General features: G+C 46.1%; 1 protein-coding gene across 3 annotated transcripts in view; it reads left to right on the top strand.

Moving 5' to 3' along the window:
• The window catches only part of MAML2 (mastermind like transcriptional coactivator 2), a 227,481-nt gene that overhangs the window by 63,780 nt on the left and 144,720 nt on the right, over positions 1-18,981 (top strand). Inside the window, exon 1 of one of the 3 annotated variants that reach the window (XM_068930424.1) lies at positions 16,677-16,772. The exons of the other annotated variants lie outside the window; for them this stretch is intronic. The gene's annotated coding sequence lies outside the window, so the exon portion shown is untranslated. Of the gene's footprint in view, positions 1-16,676; positions 16,773-18,981 lie in introns of those variants that run through there. 3 annotated transcript variants of the gene reach the window in all.

Genomic DNA, 18,981 nt, shown 5'->3' on the forward strand with positions numbered 1-18,981 from the left:
CAGAAAGCAAAGGCAGCTCTGAGCTGCGATTCTGCCTCCTGCTCAGCACATGGCTGGGGAGGGAAGCTCCTGAGAGCAAGACTTGGCTGGAGTTCCCGGTGCCAGGGTTGGTGGGATGGTAACATGCCCTCAAACACATGCTTCCAGTTTCCAGTGGCCGAGAGTCTTTAGTTAATAATACACATAGATGCCTTCATTAAGCGTATTAAAATGATACTTAGCTTTGTGATCTTCCACATCAGACCCGTCAGACAGCAGCACTTGCAAGAAACAGGCACCGTGCTGTTCTCATGCAGGATTTTTATCAGGGCCATTTTCTGATTAGACAAAACTTAGTTTCCCTCCTTCTGCTACAAAAACGGCTTGTCACCTTCTTCTCATCTGTTTTCATTATAGAAGAAAAGTGACTGGTACATCTGGGCATTATTGGAAAAATAGCTTGGCTGTAGCCATAATGTGGTAATTACAGTCTAAACTGAACTGTGCCGATGCCTTGTAAATACGTTTGCCTGTGAGTATGCTATTGTCACGTGGCCATTCAGATGGCTTTTTTGGGAGAGGGCGGAGAAAGGGGGGGCAGCATAAAAAGCTGACCACGGTTGGCCTATCCTGTGCATGTGCGGTAAACCTCGAAGATATAAAAACCCTACCATCACAGCGGAAAAACAACAGTGTGCCCCAATGTAAAATGGACCAACAGCTTATTTTCCAAATGGCTTGTTTTCCTGGGGATCCAATTAGCTTGTGTATGACAACTTGCTTCTGGTCTTTTGTAACTGCAAGGAGACACCAAACCAAAATAGCTTGTTTTCACTGTTTTGTTGGTGCAGTCTGCTAAATAGCAACACATGACGGCTGGTACACCGCAGAAGCCAGTAACCTAATGTAAAGCGTGACAGCAGGCTCTGGCAGCACCCGGTGCTGTCTGATGGAGAGGAGAAGAGAGGACAGGGAACCAGAAACCTCAGATGGCTCTGTGTGCATGCGTGCATGCATGTGTGTGTGTGTCTGTGTGTGCGTTACTGTAATGAGGACCAACACCACGAGCGCCTCTTCATCTCCAGAAGCAGAGCCAGCCCTCATACCTTTGAGTGCAGCCACGTAAACCATGCTGCGGCGCCTGAAAAGTGGCCAGGTGACCGCAGGTGACATGGGGGTGGGTCTCCTGCACTTGGGGAGGAGGAGTGAGGTGACACATGGGGAGGTGACCGCAGATGTGGCTGGCTCACCGCACGCAAGGAGGCTCTCCAGGCTCTCTGCCCATGCCTGCTGTCATAGAAGGGTAATGCAAGGGCATGTCAGCATTTTCCACATCTGGGGACTATGGGATTAGAAAGCCCCTGAGGCCAAATTCAGTGGCAGAGTTCAAGCGAGGGAGGTCCTCCCTCAGCCAGAGTGGTACTGGAGCCCAGCAGGGCCCTCAGATGTCCACCCACCCAAGCACGCATTGCCCTTCCTCTCCCTATGCACCATACTTGTCAGCTCTTTCTTCCAGTTTGATTATTCCAGATGCCGACAGACATTTAAGCTCCAGTTAAGGCGGTGAGTGACTGAAGGCACCTGTTCCAGTCCACCTTCTAGTCAACAAAATGCTTAAGCTCATGCTCAGCTTGGAAGGTGACTAGAGCTGGTGGCTGTGTTGTGCAGGGCTCCTAAGTGCACCCTCCAAATGCCAGCCCCTCCTTCCCAGAGGTAAAGCTTCCAGTGCAAGAGGTGCACCCAGCATTCAAAGCCTTGCTGGTGTTTCTGTCAGCAGTGCATGGTGCGCTACGCTGAGCCAGCAGTACCTGGTTTGTGCCGTGGGATTCGGGTGCAGTTCTGCGTGGCCCAGTTGTGTGTTAAAGTTCAGAGGGTTTGGCCTTGAGGGTTTTTGCAAGTCAAAGTGCAAGATGCTGCTGGAGTAACTGAGCCAGCTCTGTACAAAATTGCTGTGGGGGGGGGAGTGCGACTTGGATCTTCAGTTGTCTCTCCGTATGTCGTTGCTATGCTGTAGGGTTAGACAGTTACAGGGCTCCAGAATTTAGGGGAAGCATAAATTCATTGGAATTAGGCATATTTCAGGTGTCTCTCTGATCTCCAAAACAAAAGACTCAGTCTGAAAACTATGCCTCGCCTCCTTTAGGCTTTTCTAGGTAGGACTTCTCTATGTTGAGCCCCACCATGAGTTTCAGCTGTGAGCTACCCTGCCGGCAGGGAATCTGTGTCTCTTCTATCGTTCTTGGTGTGCTGCATTCAAAGTGGGACACCATGGGCAGGAAGGTGGCTTTCCCAGGGTGAGGCTCATCCTTCGCGCTCCTTGGTTTGCCAAACCCTGCAATTTCTCCAAATACAGGAAGCTCCTCTGCCTAATTTGGGGTAGTGGCAGATTGTGTTCTTACTCTCCCCAGTTTATTTATATTTTTCACAAGGAGAATGATTCCCCTGTATTTGTCATACCTCTAATCAGTACTGAGCAACAGATTACCAGTAATATTAAAACAGATGTGCAAAATGGTCTTATCCTGTATATAAGGAAAAATCCAGAATGAGAATAGGCAGAGATTTAGTCATGACAGAGGCAAAAGTTGTGTTTGCAGAAAACAGAGTCACAGCCACAGTACACTGGAGCAGCGTTAGCACTGGACCTCTGCAAGCACAACACCGGTTGAATATCCAGCTTTATTTCCATAGCTGCAGAGTACCATTTCTTGTTCTTTTCTTTTCTTTTTTTCAGATTAGGGAAAAACACATCGTTTTGGGTTCTACTAAAATGGAGCGATCTGTTCATTTAGCTGCTGAGAAGGGAAATTAACTTCATTCTTATCCGTGTACCTTATTAGCACAAATATTGCGGCTGCATTATCCTATTCCACATAAAACCCTGTACAGTATACCCTTTTAATTGTCTGGCTAATTGTTTGGCCTCAGAGCTGTCTATTTCCGATTGTCTAATTCTCATTAGAATGCCAGCTGACACTGAGTCCTCCAAAGCTCCTTTTAGCTGCTTTTAACCACTTCTGGTCTAATTTGAAAGCGCTTACAGAAAGGCAAGCAACAATAAGAAACACAGTGCAAATGTTTCTCTCCTCTAATGCAGTCACTGTTTTAAATCTTGGCCATAAAAGAGTTTTGATGCTGGTTTAAATGCATGTATCCCCACAGAGGCAAAGCACTGTTGCTAGCGTTCAGACATGTATAAGATACGTGGACTGAAAATCTAGGCACAAATGCTGCAGTCCTTGATCTGAAATGTCTCCTTCTGAAACCAGTCGTATTTTTCACCCTGTGAATAAGGAATGAATCATGATGGCAGGGTGCAGGCCTTCAGCTAGAGAAAGGAGTGGTCCGTGTTACAGTATTCTTTGTTAACCCTACATTAAGCATTTCTGAAGACGGTCTACCAGTCTTGAACGAGAGAAAAATCTTGGGTTCGCAGTAAACTCAGTGACATATATTATGGCCATGCAGCCCTTTGTTCACTTCTTGATATTTCGGTACCCATTTCAGAATTTGGCCTAGTCCATAGCCATGGTCAGAATATTTTTCTATTGTCTATTCCTTCAGTTATCTTCTTAGAACAGCTCTCAGTAATCTACTGTATCATGAGAGGCAGGAACATGGCCTTGTCCAAAGCTCATCTCATGTTGTCATCAAACTGGACAAACCCAAGTAGATAGGAAAAATCTGTAGTTAAGCTCTGTTTGAAATTTGTCTAAGGAGCATAACCTCTGCTCAACATTAACTAGCTTTAGACTGAGGAGGAAGGGTTTCAGGTTTGACACAACCCTTCCATTCAATTTTTGCAGGAGTCAATGGGGCAGGACTCCATCCTAGTTGTGTTCCCCACCAGTGTCTTCCTGAGAGGAAGATGGGAAGAAAATGTGTCCTTGCAAGGTGTTGAGTGACATTTGCTAGCCTAAGACCTAGAGAGGAGTTAAAATGGAGTTAAAATGTTTGAGAAACCTCAAAGCTTGTGAGGCTGTCCCCAGGCTTTCCCTACTTCTCCCTCCAAGGCAGCCTAGGAAGTGGATGGGCAGAGACCTGGAAAGCCCTGGCCACCCCTCGGACACCTCATTAACAGCAGTGCTTACACCTCTTAGCCAGGGCACCCGGCATCCCAGACATCTGCACCCAGGACACCCATTCCCTGGTGGCCAAGGGGATTAAATTTTAAACCTTCAATTTTGGAAGCATCACGTATCAGGGTTTCCAAAACAAAATACTGGAGGAGATTGCAGTTTCACAAAAATGCAGCATTTGGGGATTTTCATCTCAATCCTTGGAGAAAAAGGTTTGGGGGAGTCAGGTGTGGAGTTCATTGAACTCCAGCTTGTTTTCCCAGCCAGCTCGAGGACTCGTGCTGTGGTCCCCTCCTGAACATCTCGCATCTCAGTCCCCCTAACCATTACAACACTATCTACAGTCAAAGCTGTTAATATTTCCTGCCAGCAAGGGCAGCTGAACCGTATGTTTGTCATATACAACTTCTGTTTATATCTTGTTCAGAGGATGTAGTAGCAAAATTTTATATCAACAGTTTCTTCTCATGTGAAAGATAAACGAGTGAGGAGAAAAAATCATCTCCCGTCTTGCAACTCAGGGATCCTATCCGAAAAACCAGTCCTGGAGACCGCAACTAGAACAATCACGGTTTAAAGAGCAGGGCAAGGTAACTGATTCAGCCTGGCAGCTCTTCTTCTCTTACTGAGATGGGTTATTTCCTAAGTTTTTCGGTACTCTTTCCATTGCCCTGAGGGGCTTCATCTTCTAAGCATGCTTTTTAAAAGTACTTAAACTGATTTTGCCATGTATTTCTCTTCCTTGCTTTCCTACTTTCTCGAAAAGCGGTGTTCTCTGCCGATCCTTTCTCCTGTCTCATGGCAGAGGGTACTGACCTGCTGGTATCTCCACCAGCTGTGAACACAGGTGGAATTTATGGCTCTATAGGTTGGATTTGTAACTGTTTTAAAAGTACGGCAAATCTCATCTACAAAATCTCCTGTTATGCTGTTTCTTCCCCAGGAACTGCATACTTTCCAAATTCTGCTGCACATGAAAGAGGAATCCTACATTTAGCATGAATTACTGCTTTTGTAACTACAGACACTTCTTGATGTTGATTGGAGACTTACCTGAATGTAACACTTGAATCTTACACTTCATGTGAACCTCGTCCTTTCTATATAGAGAGACTGCACACACTACCACTCTCTCCTGTCCCACACGGGGTTATGTTAAGATGGAAGAAAATGCCACATATTGTCTATTTACATTGTGTTCACTTCTTAGGTTTGTGTTTGCATTAAAATTTCTGTCTAATTGCCTTTAGGTCTCATAGCCCTTTTAACTTTTTTTGCTTTGCTTTTTGTGGAATTTTTTAATTGGCTATAACTCCCTTCTCCAGTCTGTATTTTTCTAATGTCCACAAGTATATGATTATTTTTTTTTCTTTTTAGCCTGGGTTCTTAGGGAAATGATTCTTATTCAGTCATGTTTCTTGTCTGTAATAACTTCTGGGCAATTTCAACCAAATTTGATAGAGGGTTAAAGGTCTTCAACACATTAAGTTCCTGCGGTTTCCATAACAGTCAGTCTGGTTAGAGGAAAGAGGAAGAAAAAGCACCTGCAGGGAGGGAAGGACAGCTGTCACTCAACTCTCCCTCAGTTTTGAGTAGCAGCAGACAACTGGCCAGCCAGCACTGGCCACAGCAATTTGTCCAACCAAACGGGCCTGGAACATGAGAGAGAGTTGAACTGCTGGAAGGTAATAGGATTTTGAGGACATAGGACACTTAACCCCAAGAAACTGGTCTTTACCAGAGCCATTGTTCATTAAATGACTTTATTAAATAGGAAGGCTAAACAAACATTTTCCTTCCTCCTGATTTTGTGTCATTTCTTTTCAAGCCAACGCTTCTGAAAACAAGAGTCTAATGTTAGAACAGCTTCCCCAGAAGTTTCCGAGACTCAAACTCCCAGCAGCTCTTGCTTACATTAATGGGAGCTGCTGGTGCTTCCAAAAATAAAAACACATTGCCAGTGGTACAGATGCAGATGTCTAAATTTAAGCTGTAGTTTTAGAGCCATCTGAGGCCTTAATCCATGTCTGAGCACTTCAAAACAAGCGGCCTGATTTTTATAGCTACTGAACAGCCTTACTGAAGTCAAGGGACTTATGAGATGTACAGATCCAACTAGATTTAGAAGCTGAGGGGTAGATATAGGTAGCTGAAATTTAGGCGCATAAATTGGAGCACCCTTGCCTTATACCTGAGAGCGGGGGTTTTCAAAGCATTCAGCCTTGGCATAACTGATCTTATTGAAGTCACTAGGGTGCAGAGGGAAAGAGTTAAGTAAACAGAAAGCGCTTGAGAAAGCTCCTGTCTCAGCATGTACATCTGTGTTTAAGATGAATGCTGGAATAAAAAACACATTGCAGGTGCAACACGGCCAGATGAATGTGGTGGAAGAAGCCGTAGATTTTAGATTCCTTGGACTGGAGCAGCAGCTCTCACCGCTTCATGCTATATACATACCAGGGCTTTTTTGTATTTATTTTCCCCGGGTGCGTTGTTGTTTTAAGAAAAAAGGAACAAATACAGAGCGGTTGGCTTGCAGAGTCTGCAAACTCCGCAGGAGCTGCCAACAGGCCTTGCTAGCTCTTTGCACTGAACAGCGCAGGCTCGCGGAGTTACAACTTCTCCGTAAACTCCTTCGGCCCTGCTCCTGCCTCCACTTCAATGGGGCTTTGTGTAGAGGCAGGGGGCTGCCCAAGCAGAGCAGCCTACCCATGCACTCCCTTCCCATGGAGCCGGGCTGCCTTTAACCCCTTCCTAGCTCTGCAGCAGGATTTTGATCAGCGCTTGCTTTTTGGTTTTGTTTTCCTTCTTCTAGCTTCTACACAAAAAAAAAAAAAAAAAAAAGCATTCTTTAGGCCCTGATTCAGCACAAAGTGGGAGTTTAGACATTGCTGAAGCAGGAGCTGATCTTCAAGCGTTGAAGAGTTCGGTCTGTAGCTACCGTAGCACTAGCCAACACCACTGCCTGAATAACACAGCAGAAGTGCCATTGTGGAACTGAAAGAGGCAGAATTTATTGGACCAGAGGTAGATGATTTATCACCTTTCGTTTGACAGCTGCAGGATTAAACGTACTATCGAGTCGGAGGTGGCTGCCTGTAAGGAGATTTACCTGTAAATGTGCCCCCAGAGTGAAACAATCTGGATTTAATAAAGATGCCAGATTTACCACAAGCAAATGAGAGGCTACAGAGACCCGCATGATTAAGTGACAAAATGGAGGTGGAAACTGGGAGGAAATGAGGTGAAACATAAGGGAATGACAGCTCGAAAATATGGACTGAAAAGCAGAAGAGGCTAAAACACCTGGATAGGAGCCTTGAGAGGCTCTTAGGTGTAAAGTGGCAGCTGAAACACTGTTAAGATACCCTTATATAGCATTGGCCTTGAGTCTTTGCTTGCCCTCCACTGGAAAATGTGGCCAAACATTGCCAAAGGTTCCTAGTGCTATTTATGGAAATGAGATAAAATTGAAGCCAGGTTTGGAGTAAGCAAAACCTCCTTGTTCCAGAGCTGTAAAACCAAAACCCTGGTTTGGATTAAAAACCCATGGGATCTGCATCTTCTGAGCTTGTGAAAGGGGAGCTTATGGACAAGGGATCCCATCATTCAGTTGCTCTGCCTTGGTGAGCTGCTGGCAGCTGGCTGTCACAAGAGTGCAGTGCTGTGGAGCGCTTGTGCTCTACGTATTTGTTTAAACTTGACAAAAAGTCAGGCCTTTAATCTGCAACAGTTTATTTGAACAGACTTGGAAGACAGGGTTAGCGCTGTTGTTGTTTGAAAACCCTGTAATCGGAAAGCGTATGCTAAAGACTCATGGATGTAACTCTGTCTAAATACGTGAGGAGCTGCATGTAAAATACCCAACCTACGGAAGTAAAAAACATGCCCACGCGTCAAAGAGCTGATATCAAGGTCAGATTCCCCAAAACAGGCACTGAAGGATTACCTGGAAGAACTGTACACGAACACACCACACACAAAGCCCACGTGCCCTCATATGCCAATACCCATACCCATGTCATGTACCCATGACCCTTTGCATGTGCAAGTTGGGAGTGTCCCGTCCCTGCAGTTGAGTTCACATGCATGCACGCTCAGAGGACACATCTTTAGTGCTGCCTTCCAAAATCTGGCCTTAATTTTAGACCAATTTACTGTTCCAGTGAAATGAACCTGCGAAACATATGGCGCAAATAGCGTTCGCCTAAGTGGACTGCACGGTTCAGGTTTGATTTGTGACTTTTCCTCGCATTCCCATTCATGTGGGAGTCCGTGATAGGCCTTTAAGCAGCACCCACTGAAGCCGCCCACAGCTGCCTTTCATCACAGACGCGGCTGCAGACAGATTCCAGAGCGGAGAGCCTCCGGCTGGGGCAACTGCTGGGACTACCGTGGAGCGCGCCGCGCGCCCGGCACCGCAGACCTGAGCCCCGGCATTGTCAGCAACAAAGGAACCAGGCGTTTGTTTGGCTTGTGCATGTTTGTCTTTGAGACAGACATTACAGTTACATGCAGAAATTCAGTCTGAGGAGAAGAAAAAAAAAAAAAAAAGGGAGAGAGAGACAGAGAAGGAAGAAAGAAATCATTAAAAAAAAAAAACCCACAATGGAGATTTGGTAGTGGATTTTAAATCACGTTTAGACATAAATCCTTTGAGTTCACAATTTCCATAGATTACTGGCATCTGTGGACCCCAGATAGCCTGTAATCACCAAGATTGTTCTAATCTTCCTATGGAAGGTTTTCAAAGGAAGTATTGAATTACACCCATTCTTAGCAGGGCTGAGTTTTAACTTGCAAGAAAGTGCTTTAAACCCAAATGCATACATTAGTGCCAAGACTATGAAGTAAGGGTATAATGCTTGTAACTTCCATACATCCTGATGTGTAATTTGTTATCCGGACAATAAAACTTCACAAGAGACACATACGCGCGGCACCCTGCAGTAAGTGTATTACAAACTGTCGAGCCGTTGTTGTCATCGCTGGACCTTCTGTGCGACAGTTGTTTGAAGTGTTTCTCTGCCCTTTGCCAACCTCACAGCGGGCAGTACGTGACCTGTGCGCCCAGGTGGGAGCCCTCCAGCCCCTTGCCTTGCACTGCTCATTCGCTGAGCTTTGCGGGTCCCTGCCGTAGCCTGTGTCATGAAACATAGGCCGTTTCATGCCGTTGCCCTGTGTCTCTGCTTCTAAATCCAGCTCTCATCACACTCCAGAATAAGACAAAGTTAAAAATGGCATGACAAGTAAGAGAGATGTTTGCTATGGAATACACTGGACAGATATAACAGGAAAGAGCAAGACCGTGGTCCTTGCTCATGACTGGAGCAAACAGGTGACCATCAGAAAACATCAACGGAATAACCCTAATTCCAGTTGCACTTAAATGAGCATAAACCGGAATAGTTTCCACTGAGCACACTAGATGGATGTGGGAAGCTGGTGTGAGATGAAAATCCCGATTGTTGTGTCCGATTCATCATTGACACATTAAAATGAACTGAATTGCACCAGAGATTATACTGTCCCCACATGGGTTTTTATGCCTGGTAACTCCTTGACTGTAACGGGTATCAGATTTGCGCCTTCTATACTGGGTTGCACAGCTGAATGCTTTTGCTCCAGAGCTAAGGGATTAAATAGACAATTGAGGTTTCTCAGAAAGGATGCAGAAAACATAAATCAAAAAGAGAGACACTGGAACTGCTTGCAGTGCTGACAGCCCGTACAAGGCACGCTGCTTGCGGCGACGCACACGCGCTGCGCTCACAGTGACCGGCTGCCGTAGCGCTCAGGCCGATGCGTAGCAGCACCGGGTGTGTGCGAGTGCCAAAGGGAGAACGGGGCACAGCCCGGAGAGCTAGTCCTGGACTGCCTGCTCCAAGGGGGGGTGGTCTGCAAGCTGAGGAACAGAGCCTGTGCTTCACGTGAGGCCAGGAGAGATGATCTATCACTCACGCCAGGGACCGGTGGGGGATGGTCTTGCTCTTACTGGAAGAGCCGCGCGCTGTGCCTGGCTGCTCGTCACAGCTCGGTGACTCTGCCCCATTTAGCACGCTGCTCTCTAGGCAGGTGCCAGCGTAGTGAAAGGCTTGCCTTTGCATTGCATTTTGACACTTCTGAAAGTTTAGGGACCTATCATGAAAAATTGAAGGAATCCAAGGCAATGCTGTATCTGCCCTGAGCAGAAAAGCACCAGAAGGAGGGACAGGACCTTGAGAACAAATTCATGCTGTGCTGTGTTACTTTCTGATCAAAATGGTCTGATTTACCAAAGGCAAACATTTTTATTACCTGCTTAGAAACCAGTCAGCACTTTTTTTATGACAATGCAAGTTTCCAGTTTGGGGTTTACTTAGGGAAAAAAAACTTGTTGGTTTCATTTGGTTTGGGGTTTTTGTTTGTCTTGGAATAGCACAGCTTCCCGGCAAGGGACCACAGAAATTCATTCTCCACAGCTGTGTGAGAGCCAAGCTGTGCAGGGAAAACCTGTTCCAAGCACTTGCTGACGTTCATGCAGGCTCTGCTTTGCATGGTGGAACAGGCGTAGCAGTGACAGAAGACTGTGATGATGACTTGTAGCATCAGTGTGATGTCACTGTGAGATCGTGCCGTTTACCTTGTCAAGAAGAGAAAAAGAAGATAAGGGATTTGGGAAAGATGGTGCCAAGAACTACCACAACATGCTCCATGTTAGCAGGGAGGGTGTTCCTAATTCAACTGTGTGTTATGTACTGTCCCATGATGGTGTGAAATGCATCTCTGGACTCCTTTGGGAAGAGACCTGTTGAGTGCAGAGGGTGTTTCTGGACAGCATGGTCTGCAACACTCTCGAGTGTGAAGACCATCACAGCTGAGGATGCACTCTGTGGTCTCATGAGCCAAAGACATCTTCTGCACAATTTCGGCAGCTGAGCTTATTTTATTTTCTTGTCCTGTGTGTAAGGTTAACAAGGTGACAACACCACCATGCCCCAGTATTAGGCTTCCCCAAGTGCCACAGAACTTCGCTTGGGCTTCCTCTCCATCCTCCTGCCTTTAGGATCTAGGTGTCAGCATGTGCATGAACGCAAGAAAGCAGCTGTTGCTTGAGCTGTGAGTGGGTTGGGCCTCATGCCTGTGAGTGAGCTGGGAGTTTCTCCCCTCTGCGTCCCGAGGAAAGCTTGGGCTGGTTTTATGTGCAGAGCTTAGCCTGGGTTAATCAAAGGTGAGCCATTTCTCTGGTTCCATTCAACTGCTTTGGCTGTGAGTGGGCTGCTCCGTGCCATTGTAAACCCGGTGCTAGCTTTCTCTGCTGTTGAACTACTTTGACTTACGTGAGCTGGGTTTGAAGTGATGCAGACTGTCTGCAGGCACATATGCCGTGATTTAACCAACTTGCCATGATATAACCCTTCCTGTAATAAGTACATGTAACATGCCTGTGTTCTGCTTGGCTGAAGCCATGCAACTTCTGTCCATAGGTAGCCCTCAGCTGGGAACCATAGAAGTGACCTCACAGGAGTGATGGTAGGGCATGGGGCCCCCTCGAAAAGCAGTCAGAAGTTTGAGGACACCCTGCACATCCCGTTGCTTTCAGGTGGGACCAGACTGCAGAGCTGGCAGGAAGTTCAGTACCTCTGACAGTAGGACGTCCAGATGTCCTATGGAAAAGCATTATGCTGTATTTCTTGCCCATATTTTTGGTATGTGGCTGCTTCACTCACAGTATCAGCCTTTCCAAGAACACTAAACAAGCTTAGGCATGTAGGAACCCACGTGCTCTGTCCAGGTGGTTTGTATGGCTTGAGGACAGACTCTCTTGAGGACACCTCTTTAGAGCATAACCTCTGTGTCAGAGGTTGGATTCCTTCCTTTGCTCTGTGGGTCTTCTTCTCGCCTCCTCTTTACTTCCTCCTTGCTGTCAGTGGTTCATCAGGACACATTAGCTGCAGCATGATTCAGGACTAGAGCTGGATCCCATCCGCTCAGTTTGGAGAACCAAGAGCTCTCCACATCTGTGTATGCATATCCAAAAACGCTCTTCAACTTAGAAAAGACACATGGAAGAGCAGCCTATATACACATGCAACAAGAGTAGCAATGAGACTGATTGAGCTGCTGGTGATGTCATGGGCTTTGTACAGACCTTTATCTCTCAGATTGGACTGGATTCATGACTTAAATGGGTGCTTTGTGTTAATTTACTGGCGGTTCACTTACAAATACAATAGGATCATGAAATATGGGTATCCTCAAGTAGATTATTCTTCACAGAGGGCTTATTTTCACCATCTCTTGCCCTTCTGAGCTTAAAATCAATAATTTAGCAGTTGACAACTGTCAGGGGAAGACAATGCTCCTGACTTTTCCCTGACATACACTATGGTGAATTAATAATAATTCTGTGGAAGGCAGTGAAATGGTAATAAGCAGGATAAATCTTGGTGAGTAAGGAATGTTTGAATGCACCTCCCATTTATTTTCCACAGCACTTAAGCAAAAACTTTACCCATTATGCATGGCAGTTTCTACTTGGATCTAGTTGGAAAGATGCTGCTCCTGTGGTCAGATTCAGGCTCAAATTACCCTGCCTGAAGCCACAGCACCTTAGCCGAGGTGTGGAATTCTCCATGTCCATACCTGCTTTTAGCCGAGAGCCAGAGTAAAGTACTTAGACTTATTTTAACCCCAGTTAATTACAGGCTAAACTAGGACAAATTACCTTGCTGCAGACTTCTGATACATGCAAGGTGAGTTACCATGCCTCAGCTGACACATGCAGAAGGATTCGCCTCCAGATTACGGACACCTAAGCGAAGTGTTTAAACTCCTCCTTTACTCAATAGAGAACTAGGCAATTCAATTGGAGGAGTCCAGGGAGCTATTCAGCTGACCAAAACCCTTTTCCTGTGTTTGATTAGGGTTCTGTTCACCTGTCTCACAGGATGATGCGTATGTTAGAGCCTGCCCAAATTCCGAGTTATCTGTTCGTGTTGCATAGCATGTTACTTGACTTCCACTGGGGCCATTTAGTCAGCAAGGCTGTACACAACTTGGATAAAGATATCAAAGTGCTCTGAGATCTTCAGATGCAAAGCACCGTGTTAGGGCACACTTTTACCTTTATTTGAGCTGTTTCTGGAGGGCTGCATGCTAACAGTGCTTTGTGGCTCTGGGGCCAAGACTGCAAGATGCTGGGCAGCCTTTATTGACTCACTGAGTAGAATGAATCAGAGACATACTGGAAGAATGCAGCATTTCATAAAATTATGCCCATACTGGTCTTTCCTGTTTGTCATTATTCTGCCACAGAGAGACTTAACTTCATGTCATAGGGAAAGAATTGCTATGATCCTTCATTTACAGATGGAGTGCAGAGATCAAGAGACCCAGCACCACAAAAGGATTTGGATTCCTAGCTCTGAGCAAAATCAAGGAGAGTTACATGCATAAGTACCCTCACAGGTTTGATCCAGAGATGTTAACGCCACATCTTTATTAGCAAAGTGAGCATGGGAAGGGAAATTCCTAAGGCACTGGAGCATGACTGTACAAAAGTGATTATCTATTTGAAAGGCCCGTGGCTGATTTCTTTCTCAAACCAACTCAAACTCTCCCAAATATTTCTCAGGCACAGTCCAGCCATGTGTATGGGCAAGGGACTGTTCCCAATAGACAATTTAAACCTGTGTTCAAACCCTACTTTGGGTGTGTTGTTGGCCTCAACACCAGAGAAAATCCGAGGGATGTTTAATTTTCTTGTAGAGACACAGGTATATGGCTCACCCATAAAGTCACACAAAGAGTTGGGGTAGAGCTAGGAATGAGATCAGACCTCCTGCCTTCTAAGTCGTTGCCTTAACAGCAGTTTACTATACCTGGCAAGCAACTGAAACAAGAGCAAAGCAAGGCCAGTGGAGAGATGGAAAAAGCCACAGCACCTCCTCACCATGGTGTGGAGTGCAGGACAATGGTGCCTATGCTGGTGAGTATGGGCATGGCCCGGTGCAGAGCCACAGGGACCCAGGTCTGGACAGGGGTGGGCTTCATGTTAGCTAGAAGCCCTGATTCTTGGCAATGTCAAAGTCAAAGCTATGCGAATGCCACATGCTACAGCATTTTGGACCCAGCCTGCCCCCTTTCACCCACCTCTCGTGTTTCTGATCCATGCTGTCCTGCATGGTTGGCTCAGGGCTTAGCAAAGGGAAAGATGGTTCAGTTCTGCCTGGTCCCACCCAGCCCTGCTTACCTTCCCATATTAGTGCATCTGCCGTAGAAGACTGGCTGCCAATTATTATTCTCTGCAAAGAAAGCCCTAGGAAGCTAGCATGGAAAGTGTGGTGTTTGACCCCCTTCCATATATATATTTTTTAACAGAGCCATTATCATTTTGTTTAGTGCCATATAGCCCTGATGGATGCAGACTTTCCCATAGGCTCATCTTCAGTGACGGGGGATCAATTTCTGAGCATGTCATTTCCCCGACACACAATTCATAAAATGTCCCCTCTTAACGTGGAGAAATTCAGATAAAAACCTCAAGAGAAGAAAAGCACAGTCCATCTCCAAAGAACTGTGCCACGTCCTTCCATTCAATGACTAATGGTGGAGTGCCTTAAACCTTATCCCTTGGTATCATTTGGATCCCTGACAACTCCACTCTCTCATGGGATGAGTAAATATCAGTCTGTTCCCAGGAAGATTAAATAGTAAAATGATGGAGGGGGGAAAAAAAAAAAAAAAAGCTTTTCAGCATGCTGCACTTAGACTGCCCTCCAAACTTCCTTTAGACTTTCTTAGGCTTTGTTTTTAAGGTACTTTAATTTGCTTATGTTCACAAAATCCTGGAGTGTTTAAAAAAAAAAATAACAAAACTATTTTTCCTCACTAAAGCAACTAATTTGAGCTGGGATTTAGCACTTTGATTAAAACCCTTTAGTCTGCCAGGGAAAGAAGTTGATAAAACTACTGTCTATTATAAATGCTGCTTAGAACAGCAGAGAATATATCTAGCCTGAGTTAAGTCAGAGCCCTCTGTATTTGCATATTAAAGAAGTGTGGAGCATCAGAGAGGGATGAAAGCAATCCTGGTCCAGTGCGACTCCATGAACTTCAGTAAGGCCAGATTTCCTGTCAGCATCTCTGAGAAGGGGAATTCACTTCATTTTAGCCATTAGAAACTTGGGCATTTAGTCTCCACTGCTTACTAGACTCTCTCTGCAGTCGGTGGAAAGAGCCAGGTTTGCTCGGAAAGCAGCTGTCCTGGCCATTCTCCCTTGGAAGGGTTGAATTTCCCTCAGGAGGCACTCATCTCCCTGTTGACTGAAGGCCTGTAGCCTGGGGGAAGGATGCCGTTTGACTCCCATGTTAGATGTCTGCATAGCCTACAGGGCTGTTTAGCTGTGGAAAAGGGAACTGCGAAGGCAGGAGAACAAGGTGGAAAAGCTTAACACAAGCCTAACCACTGCCACCCCTTTTGTAGCTCTCTCAAGGCTTCTTAGGTGTATGAGTCCTCCAAGCTGTCTCCCGCTCTTCCCTGTGCCACAGCTAGGTCCATATCTCCCACCTCTGCTGAGGGGCACCCTGGCCTTTCTCTGTGATCTGCACAGCAGATGGTGCTGATTGGCGTGTCTACCCTGTGGCCAGGGAGAGGCTGTGACAGGTCACAGGGAGCCTTCTCATGGACATCTTCCAGGCAGCAGCCTCCTGGTTACTTGGCTGGCCTGGTGCAGTCTCCTGCACCGCAGGAGCCAATATACCTGCTCGCTCTCTGCTCGTGTGGTCCCTCACAGCCTCTCCTACACATTCAGAAATCAGGATTTCAGGCAGCCATTTGCCCTTGGCTTTAAGTCCCAGTTCATTCTTGCAGGTACTATGGAGACGGGAAGCACTAGCGAAGCAGAAGGCTTCATTTCACAGGCACTTGGCTTGCCTTTTATATTGCTGTAGTTTGCAGCAAAAGCTCGGCAAAGCCTTTTAGACCGAGTTTCTTAACTGCATTTCAGTGAAGACGGATTAAAATAGACATCTAGAATACAGCGAAGTGATTTATAGCATCTGAGTCTCTACAGGCTTCTGATATCCAGTTTGTATAACAGATGCTCTACATACACAAGCTAATCCCTGCCATTGACACCAGCTGAGGACTGTTTACTTCATTACCCAAACATGATAATGTCATGTTCCCACTTCCCTAGGTCATTTTATCCAAGGAATAAAACTCTACTAATGTTAATGAGTTAAACAGTGCGACAACACTCTGGGAGAGCAAGTTTGCTCAAATGTAAAACAAGGCGTGGAGAACCTAAAGGTCTTCCGTTCAGCCTGAGTGAATTGATGTTGAACTGGAAATCCCGTCTACCTCACCCCTAGTTGTTAGGAACTGCCTCACCTAAAGTAATACAACTACACACACAAAGAAACGGTTCTCCGCTTGGTTTTCTTTCTTTCTTTCTTTCTTTTTTTATTATTATAGCGCTACTACTGTTTGGGGGGAATCATTTTTCATCTAATAGGTCAGGTCTTCTGCAGTTGTAGCTAGCTAGGGCTTGGCTCCCTGAACACCAAGCTGAGTCATTTCTGCTCAGGTTTCTGCTCAGGATGACACACGTAGTTTTGCTTTTGAGATTCGTAAACCGCTTAGAGAGTCAAGGCAATGCTGGGCTTTGAGGACAATGGAGAGGAAAAAGGGGACTTGGGCTTTCTTTCAGGATCTAAGCTTCAGGTCAGGTAGGAAATGAATTTTATGATTTCAGGAAATTCATTGGTTTGAGAAGGGGGGGGTTCTGGAGTTAAATTTGTGCTTCTTGTTAATTAAATGGAGCGTGCACATCTGCCTTTGAGAGTGGGTCAGGGACATGGTGGCTAACATCTTGCTTCCTTTCTTGCTTGTGTTTCTTCAGTGCAGCTGATGGTTTAAAATTGTACATTCAAAACCGAAACACACGCTAGCGGGGGTGATTCCTCCCTGCTCGTAGCGAAGACGTTTAATTCCTATTGTGAGAAAGCTGTGTGGTCCGTTCAACACATGGAAAGCTATCCCTACCTGTTGCGTTGTGTCTTCTGCACAGGCGAGGGATGGCAGACGCCCTCCCGACAGCCGTTACTGTGCTTGTTTCAGCACGTTCCTTCCCATTGCTGTGGAAGACTTTGAACGTCAGTAAAAAAAAAGTGCATATCCTAAAACCACGAGGAATATTCTGTCTGCTTTGCACTTGTGAACCACTCTGGCAAAATGCTTAAGCGTGTGCTTAACTTTAAGCGTGGTATATGAGTTTTATCAACCTAAATAGAGCTACTCACCTAGAATCATGGAAGATAGGGCTGGAAAGGACCTCAGGAGGCCCAACTCCAACTTCACCCTTGCCTCAAGGCAGGATCAGCAGCCTCTGAATCAAGTATTTGTATAGCCTGTTCCTGCAAACCTCCAAAAATGAGATTCCTCATCCTCCGACGGCTGCTTGTTCTAGGGTACTTAATATTAAGCAAAAGTTTCAGTCCTTTGGTGGCATGGGAGCAAATTCAAAGAAATTATAGGATATTACATTTCAGAGAGTAATTTTATGAGTGGTTTTATTGAATCATTTATTTCACATGGAAACATGGCCGTAAGCATTGGTGATTCAGAAGCATTCGGTTTTAGGGGTGTTTTTTCTGGATATCCTGCCTTTACCTTTAGAAGATACAGTGGATGACTGAAAAAGTAACATTAATATCTGAAGTGCTTGTGACACATATAAGCGTAAGCTTCGTAAGAAAGTCTTTCCGTGTCTAGTAATTTTCCTCCAGCAGCTTTCTGGACTGTGCTCAGAAATTAAGTAAATTTGAGGTAATTGAAAAAAAATGGGTGTGTTCAGTAAGAGGGAATCCAATGGTTTTCACTATGTCTTTCATGCACTATATACATTCATTTCGCAAGAGAGCTAGTTATGCGGCGAAGGTAGAAAATGCCATTTTAGGCAGAAAGGGGTGTTGTTTACGCCAAGTGAATCACATTTTGCATCATCCTGCTGCGTTACACGGGCACTATTCGGCACCAAAAAATAGCAAGTATTCACAAGAAGTTTTCTTTACATTGAGTTAGGCTGCGAGTTAATTACTGCTCAGAAACGCAGGAGGGAGTCTGTGACCCCTCCAGGCAGGATACAAGCAGCCTCGGGTCCATATTTGTCCCAGGGACACTCAGTGGCGGAGCAAAGCCAAATCTCTGCCCCGTCCCCTCCCTTCCTGGACTGCAGCAGCGCAGCAGGTCCTACCAGCGGCAGGGACTCAGGGGTTGTGCCGCAATCAGGTCCTAAAAAACGGATAGTCAGTCTAGTCTCACAGCCCAGGTTTGGCTTTGACTGCAGACCTACGAGATGCAGATTTAACCCTGGCATGCCCAAGAGTGCACTCCGCGTTCAGTGCTATAGTCTCCGTCCTTGGCTCGCGAGCGCAGTCTCCCTGTTAGGAGGCGGCACGGAGGCTGCCAGCGAGGACAGGCTGGAAGGGGGCTCGAACCATCCCATCCCGGCATTCCCCAGCCAGCGATGGCACCTCTTGACCACGAAAAAGGGTCTGACATGCGTGGCATGGCCAGAATGACCGTCTTGGTTTGTGGTCCTGACTCAGGCTGCGGTTCTCCAGCGCAGGGCTGCGCGCAGGGACAGCCCCGCTCACCAGGTTTACATACCTTATTATGCCTTTTCTCATCTCTTGACCCTCCTTTTCAGCAGCCTTTTCACTCCCTTTCTCCCTACCGCTCTCCTCCTGGATAAACAGCCAGCCCCTAATTCCTTTTTCCTCACTGGTCTCAGTTTTGCTACAGCTGTACCCAAATCTGTTGTTTGCCTGGGCTCTAACACCTTTCCCCATCAGCAAAGCGCTTATCACATGTTTCATCCCTATCGCATCCAATGGGATTCGGGTAATTACTCACATGTAAAAACCAGCCTTGCAT

The sequence above is a fragment of the Struthio camelus genome, chromosome 1, assembly GCF_040807025.1.
Source record: "Struthio camelus isolate bStrCam1 chromosome 1, bStrCam1.hap1, whole genome shotgun sequence".
NCBI classification, from domain to species: domain Eukaryota; kingdom Metazoa; phylum Chordata; class Aves; order Struthioniformes; family Struthionidae; genus Struthio; species Struthio camelus.